Source organism: Cetorhinus maximus, chromosome 19 (genome assembly GCF_964194155.1).
Source record: "Cetorhinus maximus chromosome 19, sCetMax3.hap1.1, whole genome shotgun sequence".
Classification (NCBI taxonomy): Eukaryota; Metazoa; Chordata; class Chondrichthyes; order Lamniformes; family Cetorhinidae; genus Cetorhinus; species Cetorhinus maximus.
This window is the reverse complement of record NC_135897.1, coordinates 37204846-37218112: the sequence shown is the minus strand read 5'-3', so window position 1 is coordinate 37218112 and position 13267 is coordinate 37204846.

The window sequence follows — 13267 nt, the reverse complement described above, 5'->3', positions numbered from 1 at the left end:
ACTAAATATACTGGCACGCCTCATGGTTGGCACTCATTGATGGTTACAGTGGAGTTAGGGATATTTCTTTATTTTGGAATAAAAAGTGTTGTGCTTTTTTGTTCACTCACGACCCTCAAATGAGAAGAAGATTCCACCCATTGAATCTGATGGACAAGCGTCTTGTTCAGATCCAGCAAACTACACAATGAGATGCAGCTCTTCAAGTGCTACAGGAAGTTGTGATGAAAGAATGGCCTTAAACCATCAAGGACACATGTTGCTGTAAGAGAGTATTGGGCATACAGAGATAAAGTGACCACCCCAAATGGTGTCTTGTTCAAAGGGATTAGGGTCATTATCCCTAAAAGATGAAAAAAGAGATGCTGGAGCATGTTCATGCAAGCCATCAAGGAACTAGGTCTAGGCTGAGGAAGGCAAGAGAAGTGCTCTACTGGCAAACATAAGTGATGAGATTCAGTGCTACGTCAGCCAGCGCAATGCTTATAATGAACATCAAGCTAAGCAAGCTGAAGAGCCACTCATGACTCATGATGTCCCAGGCAGATGAACAGTCAACAATTCATACGCATACTATAAAAAGACCCAAACACTTTAAATATTATGGGCTGAATTTAATGTCTATGCCCCTGGAGAGTTTACAGGCAGAGTCATTTACTCAGCTGAGTTGGGGACCCTGTCGCCTTCCTGCTTCTGCTCGATTAAGTCCGGGATGGACTTCCCACTTGGATGTTAATTCAGGCCCTTAAATGGCCAAATATTGCCCCCGTCAGGATTTTTTTGCTGGCTTCCGGGGGACTCCCTCATTGAAAGGCACTCAGTGCCTGATCAAGGACCTGGCGTCTAGAAGGAATTCCCATTGAGAGCCACCCCCTCCTGGCCAGCACCCTCCTCCCTGCAATCCCCATCTCACCATCACTCACCCGTGGCCTTGGCCCCTCATCGATCCGTGGCCTTTGGTGGGGGCAGCGGCCACTGCTCCCATTAACTGTGACAGCAATGGAGAGCTGCTGGCCTCTGATCCTAAGTCCTGGGGAAGGCCTGATAAGCACCTAATTCCGGCAGGCCTTCCCCAACATGGGCAAAACAGGGCTCCCACTGCGCCTCCAGCCGGTGGGCGGGACCTTTGTCGTCAACATGTGTGCAATACACTTGCTTTTGCAATTCTTGTCTTTTGTCAATACAGACAGCTCAAGAGAGTGCACTGCCAACATAAGTGTATTTATCCATTGCTGACAGGTTCTAGTCATGGACTGAAACCTTGGACTTGAGATAGGGCTTTCCTGGAGCAGGCTGGTACATTACTTCAGTTTTCTTCCTGCTGATTGTAAGGCCAAAGTTGTTGCATGCATGCATGTCCCGCTCTAAACTGGTACCAGTGCAGTCATCAGCAAACAGAAAATCATGAAGTATGTCCTTGGACGTTGCTCTTTGCCCAGACTCATCTCAGTTGAGCAGCTTTCCATTCCTGCAATATCTGATTTTGATGCCAGAATCACCATCACGGAAAGCATCAGAGAGCATGGCGGAGTAAAACATGCTGAAGAGGGCTGACGCTCGGAAGTAGCCCTGTTTTACACACCACATGGAACACAGTGTTCCTGCCCTATCTCTGACCCATATTTGCCTCTGGGGAGGCTCCACATCAGCAACAAGGCCTCACAAAGTTATGCATGCCTTTAAACACTGGTTGAAATCTGGTAAATGTGTAACTTGAGTAATAATTTGCTGGATTAAATGACTTGATTGTTTATTGCCATATTTCACTTGAATCTGTAGCAATTGTAAATGATAAAACTGATATTTCCTGGAACTACTTCTTATTGCGTGACCTATATAGATATATAGTGTGGTTCATCACCAAGGAAACTGATCCCACTCCACAAAGCAACCCATGCAATGCAGTGATGTGATAAAAGGGTTATTTTAACACAGGAGGTGACTTTGACACATCAATGTGAATAGGGTCACAGCAACAGAAGTGAAGATAATGAAATGGAGGGGGAAAAAAAATCAAAAGGCTGATACTCTTCTTCATAGCACAATTGTCCTTTGTGTGCTTTGGAGTAGTTTGGAGCATTTTTTGAGATTCCATTATATTTCTTTATCTTCATTCTACCTTTCTATATTTCTTCACACTATTGTTTCTTTCCAGGGCTAGACAACACTATACTTCTTAATCATACCCTTTATAGTAGGTTACACTTCTGCAGTATTCATAATGCAATGCTTTCGCCCAGACATAAGAGAATACATGAAGCCATTTCCATTTTAATACGTGTGCTTTGCCTGATATGTAAATTAAATAATTCTGATTTTTATACATCAGTTTCCTGTATGGCAAAGTATAATTAATATTAACAATGCCAGGAAATGACTGACTCCCCTCCATGGAGGAGCTGATAACTTTTGACATGTGTAACAGTAAATATGGAAATAAAATAATATTAATCAGATTTAATAACAAATCTTTTCCACAGAAATTTCAATTCTCTCTTTTTAACTTCTTAACTTCCTCGCTGCAACTTTATTTTGTGCAAAGCTCACACTGAAGGCCAACAATAATGCAAGAAATGAAGATAAGAGAAATAGTGAATGATTTTAGAAAGTGAGAAAGTTAAACTCTCCATTGAGATTTCCTATGAATTTTTAAATTCAATGCATGCATCAATGCACCAGGATTGTCCCAATAATACAAGTAATTCCAGGGTGGTGCAGCTTTACTCAAAATTAGCAAAATCTGTTGTTAAAGGTCAGTGAGAGACTGTAAGCAGTGTTACACATTTTTTAAAAACATATTTCTTATTTATAATGTTTATTGTCTGATTTTGTCAAAAAGAACTTTGTGAAAATTTCCTTTGCCAATTATTTTGGTAGCGGCTTCAGCTGGCATCAGTTTTGTCAATCTGTTATCCTGATTTTCATTCACTTGCAAAATCAATTGAACTATGATTGAACATCCTAGGTTGCACACATATCCCCACTGAGTTAATTGCTTAATCATTTTGTAGATAGTCTTTCACAAAGAACAAGGCAACTGATGCTGAATCTTAGACAATATGCAAATCATAAGGGGGGGCTAAAATTCAACATCATTTACACATTTGGAAAATGGATGCAAAGGTCCAATTTGGTCTAATTTAGGGGGCCAACCTCATATGCCTTTGAGTATGATCTGTTCAAAATTTTATAAGCCATGTTCATATTTTAATGACAGTAATTCTTTCACTCTCTTGTACTAGCCTTGCCTCCAAAATCTCACACTATAATGAAAGCATAATACTCACCTTGGCTCAGCAGACAGAAGAAAATCTTAATGATTTTTGTAAATAAAACATATAATTTTGGTCAGATTTCATCCAAAATGATATAGTAATATCAGTAGCTAATTGAAAAAAATTGATTTTTTTTGTATTTTCTATGTTTACAAATGGCTTTTGGACATTCGTTGCAGCTACTATAATTGCAGTTACAATACTCCATAAGTAAAATATACATCCGTATTGTAACAAGAAAATTTAGCAGAGATATCACTTGGAAACATCTTGAATTGTGTATAAGCATCATAGTATCTCCTATTTTGCAGACAAGAAGTTTCTTCCCTTCTGTTATTCTGTTATTAGTTATGAGGGACATGGCGAGGGCATGGGGTTAGGAGAAGGTTGGTGAGGGGTGAGGGGATGAGGAATATGAGTTAGGAAGCATACAAATAATATAGAGAGCTAGGTCAATGACCCCCAGAACTGAAGCGGGCCTTCCAATCAACCCACCTTGGCACCCGTACTCCTCAACGCTGCCTCCAGGCTTCCTTGGGAGATGGCAGACCCAAACCTTTCCTGAACAAATCTCCAGGAGATGAAATAAAGCAGGTATGGGAGGTGGTGACGGATTCCGGTTGCACTGCCCCGACTCACGTTTCCTGAACCTGAGTGGAAAATCCAGTCCATTAAGTAGCCCCATATGCGGCTCGCTGTCATATTTTGTTTTACACTGGTCCTATGAAGCATCTTGGGACATTAAAGGGACTATATAATATCACGACTCACTGGGGTTAGTGCACTGCGAAATCAAGCCGCGACAAATGTGAAAAGTTTGATCAAAACGCTTAATTGTTTAATTTAGGTTAACAGAATATGAGCACCAGGTTTGTAAACTTAATAGGTAAACAGCTGTTTATTGAACAAACTGTCTTTAATCAGTGGCAAAAGAAAGAAATATGAACTGCTAATTTCTAACTTTATAACCTAAACTCTAATCCTTCTTAAATCCCTATACACACACATACAAGATACATAAGACACACAAAAACATGGATTTTAAGGGTGGGATAAAACAGTTCAGTAGTACCAATTCTGGAACACAAGATTCAATGGGTTGATTTTGATCGATGCCTTCCAAATCCCTTTCAGTTCTTTGTTGATGACACAAAATGGTCTTCCCAGCACTTTCAGTCTTTAGTTCACTGGTCGAGCATTTGCTTTTCGATGTCTCTAACAGATTTTTCCCTCTTCCTCTTGACAGGGGTTTTTCAGAGAGAGAACAGGCTCTAGAGATATGAGGGAAAAAAAACCCAGCTAGCTATTATTGTAGAATTACTGGAATCTTACACATAGGAGAAAGAGGTTTTAGGTCTTTTCTCTTTTCAGGCTAGGAGCGTTTCTCTCTGCTGTACTGCTCTCACACAAACCCTGGTCACCTGGTTAAGAGCTAATTAAAATATTGTTGCCAGGCAGTTCCCCGTTAGACCAGACTCCTACTCTGCACCATCCTGTCTTTCATGGTGCACTCTGTTCCAGGACAGCAACATTGTATATATGCCTCACACTGTTCCCATAGACATAGCTTTCAAACTGCAGTCATTTTAATTTTAATCCACAGTCCAACAGAAATAAAAATGTATGTCCTTTACAATAAATATAAGTTGTTATTAAAAAAAGTATATAGCTTTCACTGTGGCGTGCTGTAGATGAGGAATATTCATTATTTTTATTTTCTATCTTTTTTTATTGCATGGACATGTCTATTGATGTATCTCACTTTTCATAATGTTGTTGTTGTCTAAATTAAAACCCTTTTTAGGATACCAATTTTAGAAATGTTAGAAACAACAAATACCTCTACATTAAGCCTTAATCCAAATGCCGCCAGTTCTTCAAAATGGACCAAGTTTTTGCTTGCAGGTAACCTGAAAAATGCACTGACGGTTGGATTTCTATTTGATATCAAAACATTCTGTGAAGAACACAATAGATGAAAAAGAACTAAGAGTGGAGCTGTCAGTTGCAATATTTTAAAAAAAATGTTTTGTCTTCCTGAACTACATTAGCCGATGAGTTTCCTTTCTTTTACATGATTCTTATTCAACTATGATTGATGGGGAGTTTGCTTTATGAACCTAGTATTTGAAGTCCCCCTTTTTGAATTGGAATATGTAACCTGTTTGGTGCTACTTACTCATTATCATTTCAAAGCCCAGGTAGAAGGACAGAGCTGTCAATTTGTACAACAAAAACTAAAACTGCACAGCACATATTTGCTGATGAAAGCCCTTATAATTTTCTTAGCAATTTATAATTTTTCATAACTTTGATGTTGACTGCTCATTTTATCCTCATTTTTTCTAAGTTTAAAATAATATTGGTGAAAACTCTGGTTTACTGCAATGGCAACAATATCAAGGCAGTGATGGAAAACATTCTCACGACACCTCATTTGTATTGTCTTTTCCTTGGACCATAATTATTTATGCTATTGCAAAATTAAAATACAGGAATAAATTAGTCCTCGTACAATCTTTATTAGCACTTCAGAAGTATACTTATATGATGTATATATATTCATTATGAAGAATTAATTAACTGTGGCAAATTATTGTTCAAGAAACAAAATTAAATCTGGTAGCAATTGAAGATAATGAATTACTAAAGCTAAGTTACTCTTTAACTACTGGTTTCAGCCAGAAATGCCATGTATAGCCAACAGACCAAAGTTATATTGGTGGTCATCCACTCTACTTTTGTATGGGTGTATGTGCAGGGTTGTGCTACCTGGCCAGCTTATTTGCAATGTTAGTTAATAACCTTGAGTAACTGCATTCTCCTGACATTAAAAAGATTGAATCATGCATATATAAAGCAGCAAGGAGGCAACCACCAGCCGAGACCTAAACTGCAAACAAGGGGACTTGTGTACGGCAACCTTCCCTCAGAAGGTTATCACACTGATTTGGCTTTCATTCGCCAAGCATTCAATTTAGATTCTGACTACTGTATTACACTGTAGCTTTCACATTGATGAACATCAAAAGCTGCTTTACATTTATTCTTCCAGTTCACTGAACATTGCTATGCTTTCTGTTTGAACCCGCATAAATTGATTCATCTTCAACTTGATGGAGGGGTGAGGAAAAGATTCCCCACAAGTCCTCAAAGTTTTTGCCAGTCACCAACTAATTCTGTCATTAAAGCCTAGCTTTCACAGGCACTGAGCAGTTTTGGATGTGCAACAAATCAAAAGTGACAGTATAACAATTTGATTGCAAGATGAACTAAAGACTGCATCCAATAATCCACCTCATATCTCTTGGGATTGATAAGCATAAGTATAATCTGATGTGAACACAACTTCAAAAACAAATTTCAGTCAAGCTTGAACTGATTTTTGCCTCAACATTAAAGTTAAACTGAATTGAAAATACATGTGTAATTTGGGTTTGCAAGATATGCATTTCAGTCAGCAGGATAGCACAATCCAGCATAATGTAGGATAATGATACCCTCAAAAATATGTTACTGTCCCCATTTATCTACATGTGAGACTTCCAGAAATATTGGATATCATAAGTTATCAAAAAATTGTCTTCTATTCCTTTCAACACCAGACATAAATAAAAAAAGATTAAGTACACATGTCCTAAAACAAAATTTTATTTAGAAGTTGCTCAGGGGTGATTTCTCAGTGTGCTACAAGCAGCCTTAAGATTTATGCTTGACCTTCTTAGGTAGCTATGAAGTAGGTATGATGAGATTAGCCAGTGGAGTGTAAAACTGCATCTGAATAGGAAGGCACTCAGACAAATATGTAAATTTGTCTTGATCAATGCAACAATAAAAATGATTTGATCATTCAAATAATCAAATATGCTCAGGACTTAAGGAATAGGCATTTACTCAGCTTGGTTAATATTGACTTACTGGAACAACAGGTTAAGCAAGATGTTTTACACTGTTACTATGCAGTCGCTATGCAAGTAGTATATTAACAGGATGTTGCCACCAGTCCAAAAAGATGTTCCTTCTACTACACAATTGAGCAAGTTGTGTATGAATTTCAGTGTCAGTACAATGCCAAGTATGTAGGCCGCATGTCCCAGCGATCGACTGATTGAATCAGACAGCATGTCCCTTCTATTGTTTGTAATAAGTAGAGTACAGACCATACTCAACCAACCTGCATTTTCAAAACCAAAAACAAAGTGCCTGCTGTTAGATGTGATTCTGCAACTGGACACACTTGCTAAATAATCCTGAGTGTGCTAATAGCTACACTAACAACCAATTTAAGATAATCAGTCAAGTTTGCAAAGTAGCTATTTTATGTTTGCTAAAAGTGACATACATTCATATATAGGGACCTGTTCTCTGCAAACAAAAGGAATACGATCAAGCCTTGCACTTTTTTGAATTACCTGGGAGCTTGGGGACCCTATAGTTCCTTGTTGCTTTCTCCTTAGCAATGCTTTATCCAATCAGCATCCTTTTCTCCTGTAGTATAAATTGTTCTGATCATTTGAAATTTGACATTCTTGCATTTGTCCTGATGAGTGCAAGACAAAAAGATTTGGCATCATGTCTCTCATTTCAGCAATATTCAAGTTTTATACTATCAAACAACTTAAATAATCTTTTACTAAAGTTAAGTTTGGTAAAAAGATACATGGATGTTAATTATATTAGTGACTAATATTTATTAAGGAAATATTGGGATTTCTTACTTTTTTATTTACAGCAATATTATTCTAGTAAATTTAGGTAAATAGGCAATTAAATCTCAGTAGTTCTACTGGACATTTTGTCAGTTATACACATTTTTGATATGGGCAAAATCAATAAGGCTGTGCAGATGTCTCCACCAGGGTAAATTTATTGTAATGTACAGTGGATTAACTTGAACTTATTTTAACCCTCATTCCTTAATGTAATTAATGGAATGAACTGCTATCAATTTTTCTATAAATGTTCAATTTCAGTGAAACATACTTTTAGTCACTTTTTACAATCCCAGTCCAGACCAATGACTTTTAAAAAGATATCTGAATTTCCAGGGACTGACTAGAAGGATCACACAACAAGATTTCAAGTTTTAAGATGTTTACTGTAACAAACAAATTAAAAACAACATTGACTAACCACTATTTTAGTAGGTAACTTATACACTAAACTACAGAAATGTTTTAAGATGACCAAAAATCCCCCTCCACAGTTATACTTTACTATGTTCCGTCATTGGACACGCTAATCTCCATGAACCAGAACAAGGCTCTTTTCAGCTTCTGATGGCTCCCTCCCTTTTTCTTGCCAGATAACATCTAATCGCTGAACTTGCTTTCATAGTGAGGGTTGCCCTGGAAATTCCTCCCTATAGACAAAGCGAGGTGAATCTTCCAGTCTTGTTTCAATCCTCACTAACTTGATCTTATCAATCTGAGCATGAGCTCCCACCTACATTGTGTGGTGAACAATATAAATTTGCTGCCTCTATCTCTTTGCTCTCTCTCACTCAGATTCTTGCAGACTGACCATGTCTGTGAAGTTCCGTGATATCTAAGGAAAACCCTGTAACCTGATACTATAAAGGCTTTCCATGGCTTGTTCCATTCTCAAAGCCCATCTCTGTGGCACTATGAATCACATGCACCTTGTAAACATGTAGAAATACTGATTAACTATCTTCTAAGCTATGTTGATAATCCAGGAGCCAGGACGTTTTTGTCCACATGCAGCACCCATGCTTCTGTACAAACAACATTCATATACTAATCTCAACTTTATACTGTGTAGTTGTCCTTATGGTTCAAGGGATCAGTATTGTGTTAGTAATTGGTCCTTCACTGATAAGTTAATGCCTGGTACATTCTTGCTTTGTGGAACCATTTCCAAATCAATGAAACCCCTTCATCTCAGTTTCCTTCTACTTCCCACATCAACCTATCCCACCCCTGCCCTGGACTTATCTGATCCTACGGCCTTCACTGACCGGTTCGTTAGCCAACTGAAAACCAACCCTGTCAATCAGACTTTGCCTCCAGGCGGAACCAATGTGTGACATCACATCTATGTTGTGAATTTAAAGTTCCACTTCATCATGAGGGGGAATCCTCACTTCTGTGTTCCCCGAGACTTTCTGACCCACCTGCTCTGGCAGGTCAGTTAAGGAAAAATTCAGTCCCATGTAACCAAAGTAGGAAATGCAAATTTCTGCATCATATGTATTTGACCTAACAAGCATGTGAAACAATTCAATAGGAAAACTTCATTTTTCAAAATACCTGTGTGTAGCATGCAAAGCACCATCTTAGCTGACAATATTCTAGATTATGTTTCTCAGAAGCGATTTGTTATATTGTTATAGTATTTGTAAAGAGCTAGGAACTAATTGTTATGCAGATGTACATCCATGGTATCACATTTACTGAAGCACTGAAGTCAGGTGCCAAGCAACAATGTATCATTCCACCAGCCACATGGAGAGCTGTAAGAAGTACACTCGATGAAGCTCCTGCATTTTGAGTCTAGAAGTGTGATTATTTCAAACTTCTGAGAACTACAAGACACAATCCTAAAATCTCTTTCAGATGGAAATGAATCTCTTGCAATTTATTTATGAGTTCAGAGTTCCCTAAGCAGGGTGATCCTTCTCCCTCTCCCTGCCCACCCCAGTTTGTAATAACATCAATTTTTAGTGCACTTCTGAATTGATAATGACCTCGCCCTTTATTTTGCATACTGTTTTAATAAGATATATACTACATTTCAACATGGCATTGTAGGCTATTCCTACTACCTGGGTTCAAAGGTTTACTCTAGATATCAATGACCCAAACTCAAGAATTTGCCCAAAACAACTGCACTTTATTATTTGATTTCTGTTACAGATAGTTCAATAATATTTATGCCAGTGACTACTCACCCAGTACTTTAGTTGTTTGGTTTCCTTGAGAAACAGACAGGATCAGGTGGTCGATCCGTCCTTGTCCATTCTCAGATAGCTGACCAGGCTAACCCCCTTCCTTGTCCGGCTGCATCAATGGCCTCGAGCTTAACAAACACTGTGCTTAAATAGGCCTCTGCTTCCCACCCTGCCATGTACACATTTTCTGATTGGTTCCTTTCTCTGATAGCAACGGTCCATGATTGGCTCCTTTCTCTGATGGCGATGGTCCATGATTGGCTCCTTTCTCTAATGGTGACGGCCCATGATTGGCTCACGTTGACTCCCAGCAATCCTCCCTAGAGCAGAAAGGTCCCGACAGCAAGTTTAGCCAATCCCCTCCTAGATCTGCTTGCTACAGTACCTCCCCCATCCGTCCCCAGTTCCACCAAGCAATCATTACGTAAGGGTGATTACAAACTGCCGAATTTCTACTTATTCAATGATATTCTAAGCAAACAGCAATCATCAGTTGCATTACTTTAACACATTGCCTTTTGACCTTACTTTGAGTTTTAAGCAAACAATTTTACATGATATTTGTAATCAAGAAGGTCACAAACTTGGGGCGGGGGGGGGGGGGGTGGTGGAGTTGTTGCTCGGCCTTTAACTAGTCACCTTCCTAATATTAGCACAAAACCATGAACACAGCATAAAAATTCTCTGTTAACTCATTTGCAGAGATTAGCCTAGGTTAACCTTATAAATAATGTTAAATAGTAATAATAATGTTAAATAATAATAATGTTAAATAGTGATTGTAAGCTTAGCTTTTTCCTGTGTCCATAAAAAGCTTCGACAATGTAATGAGCCTTTTATTACCTTTGAAATGCAGCAGCTGCCCACAGCATGTCCGTTACTTTCCCTTACTCCACCAATGTTAATTCCCAACATTCTTGGATATTGTCGTGAGATCCATAGCAACACATTCAGGAATATAATATTAATACAACTGAAACCAACATTCAAAGAATTAGTGGCAATGCTGCAAGTGTTGATGCACGTGATGACTTTGCATTGCATTTTCATTTTACTTTGCATTTGACTTTATCTGTCTGTAATTATTTAATTATTTCCCTTTAGCAATAATAGCTACAGTTTGGAGTTTATGCTTTGTGATTAAAGTACCACACAAAAAAAGAAAAATTAATCACTTTTTCTGAGCCACAGTAATATGTATATCCATCAATTTTTATCACAGGCTTCTGAAGAATTATAGACAGTATTAAAAAGGACTTGCATTTACATAGTGGCTTCTCAATCTCTCAGAAACCTCTCGAAGCACTTCAAATACAGGGAATTACTTTTGACCTGAAGTGACTGTTTTTATGTAAGCAATGTAGCCGCTAATTCCTACAAAACAATACCTCACAGGCAACAAGGCGATAAATAACAGATAAACTGTTCCTGGTAGTAATTATTTGCAGAGAAATATTGCTAGAACAGCCAGAGAATTTTCTGCTTTTCAACATGTTATGACCTTTAACGTCCATTCAATCCAGCACAACAGATTAACAGTATATTTGTTTTTTCATCTTACCAAGAGGGTACCACCTGTGACAATGTAGCACACTCCGAGGTGAGAGTTACTAACAGAGCCAAGCTAACAAAACCTTCAGATATGAACAACCAACTGAGCAAAGTGCCATTTTAATAATGATATAAGTAGAATAAGGGTTTAATCCGTTCAAAATCCACACTAATCAAATGCATTAAGAGCTTGTGAAGATATGAAGACCTTCTGACCACAAAGTCATGTCTTCACTAACACTGCCTATTTCCATCTCTGTGACATCATCCATCCTAACCCTTGCCTCAGCTCATCTGTTGCTGAATTCCTCATTCATGCCTTTGTGACCCTCTAGGTTTGACTATTCCAAAACACTCCTGATTGGCCTCCCCGATTCTACAATCTGTAAACTTAAAGTCATCCAAAACTCTGCTGTGTCCTTAATTACATCAAGTCCTGTTTACCTATCACTCCTGTTTTTTCTGACTTACATTGGCTCCTGGTCAAACAAATTTACAATTTTCATCCTTCTTTTCAAATCCCTCCATGGCCTCCCCCTGCCCATCACTTTTATCTCCCCAGCTCCACAATCTTTCGAGATATCTGTCCTCTTCGAAGTCTGGCCTCTTGAGTATCTCCAGTTTTAATTATTCCACCATTGGTGGCTGTGCCTTTCAGGTGCCTAGGCCCTGAGCTCAAGAATTGCCTCCCTAAACTCTTCCACCTCTCTTTCTTCTTTTAAGATGCTCCTTAAAACCTTTTATCTTATGTCACTCAGTGTCTCGTTTTGTTTTATAATGCTCTCGCGCAGTGCTTTGGAATGTTTTATTAAATTAAAGGTGCCAGATGGATATAAATTGATGCTGTATATGTGACTGTGCAGCAAACTGTTTTCTTGTCTGTCAAGTAATTGTTTTTGTCAGAAAAATATGATCTTCAAAATGATGTATTTGTTATCTTCTATAAATATGTAAGAAATAATCTGGAACATGCCTGAGCATGTGATGGAGGCAGATTTGATTATGGCTTTCCAAAGAGAATTGGATAATCACCTGTAGATTTTAAAAATGCAAGGTTAGGAGGAAAGGCATGGGGATTGAGACTAACCTGAATTGCTCTTGGAGAGAGCTGATGTAGACTCGACAGGCTAAATGGCCTATTTCTGTTTCGTAACCATTCTATGATTCGATGATTAGCACACTGCTCACATACTATATTTACTACTGTCTGCATGCAGCCAGCTAAATTTCACAGTTACCAAAGTTTATTGCCTTCTAGTCATCTATCTTGCTAGCATGCCAACTACTACTTCTAATTGTCAAGAAGATATAATAATGTCTATAATGTTATTGGAAATTATTTTAAAATAGAGTTTAGTGATGTCTGTGTCTATGTGTGTGTGTGCCTTAATTGGATTAATGCCAGTTGGTCTAGAGGCTTTGATGTATGGAAGAGCAGTAGGTTTGAAATGTTAATTAGGTAAACATCAGGTCAATTTGCATTTTTTCTTCAAAAAAAACTAGCGTAGCTTGGATTCAAAGAGAGGGT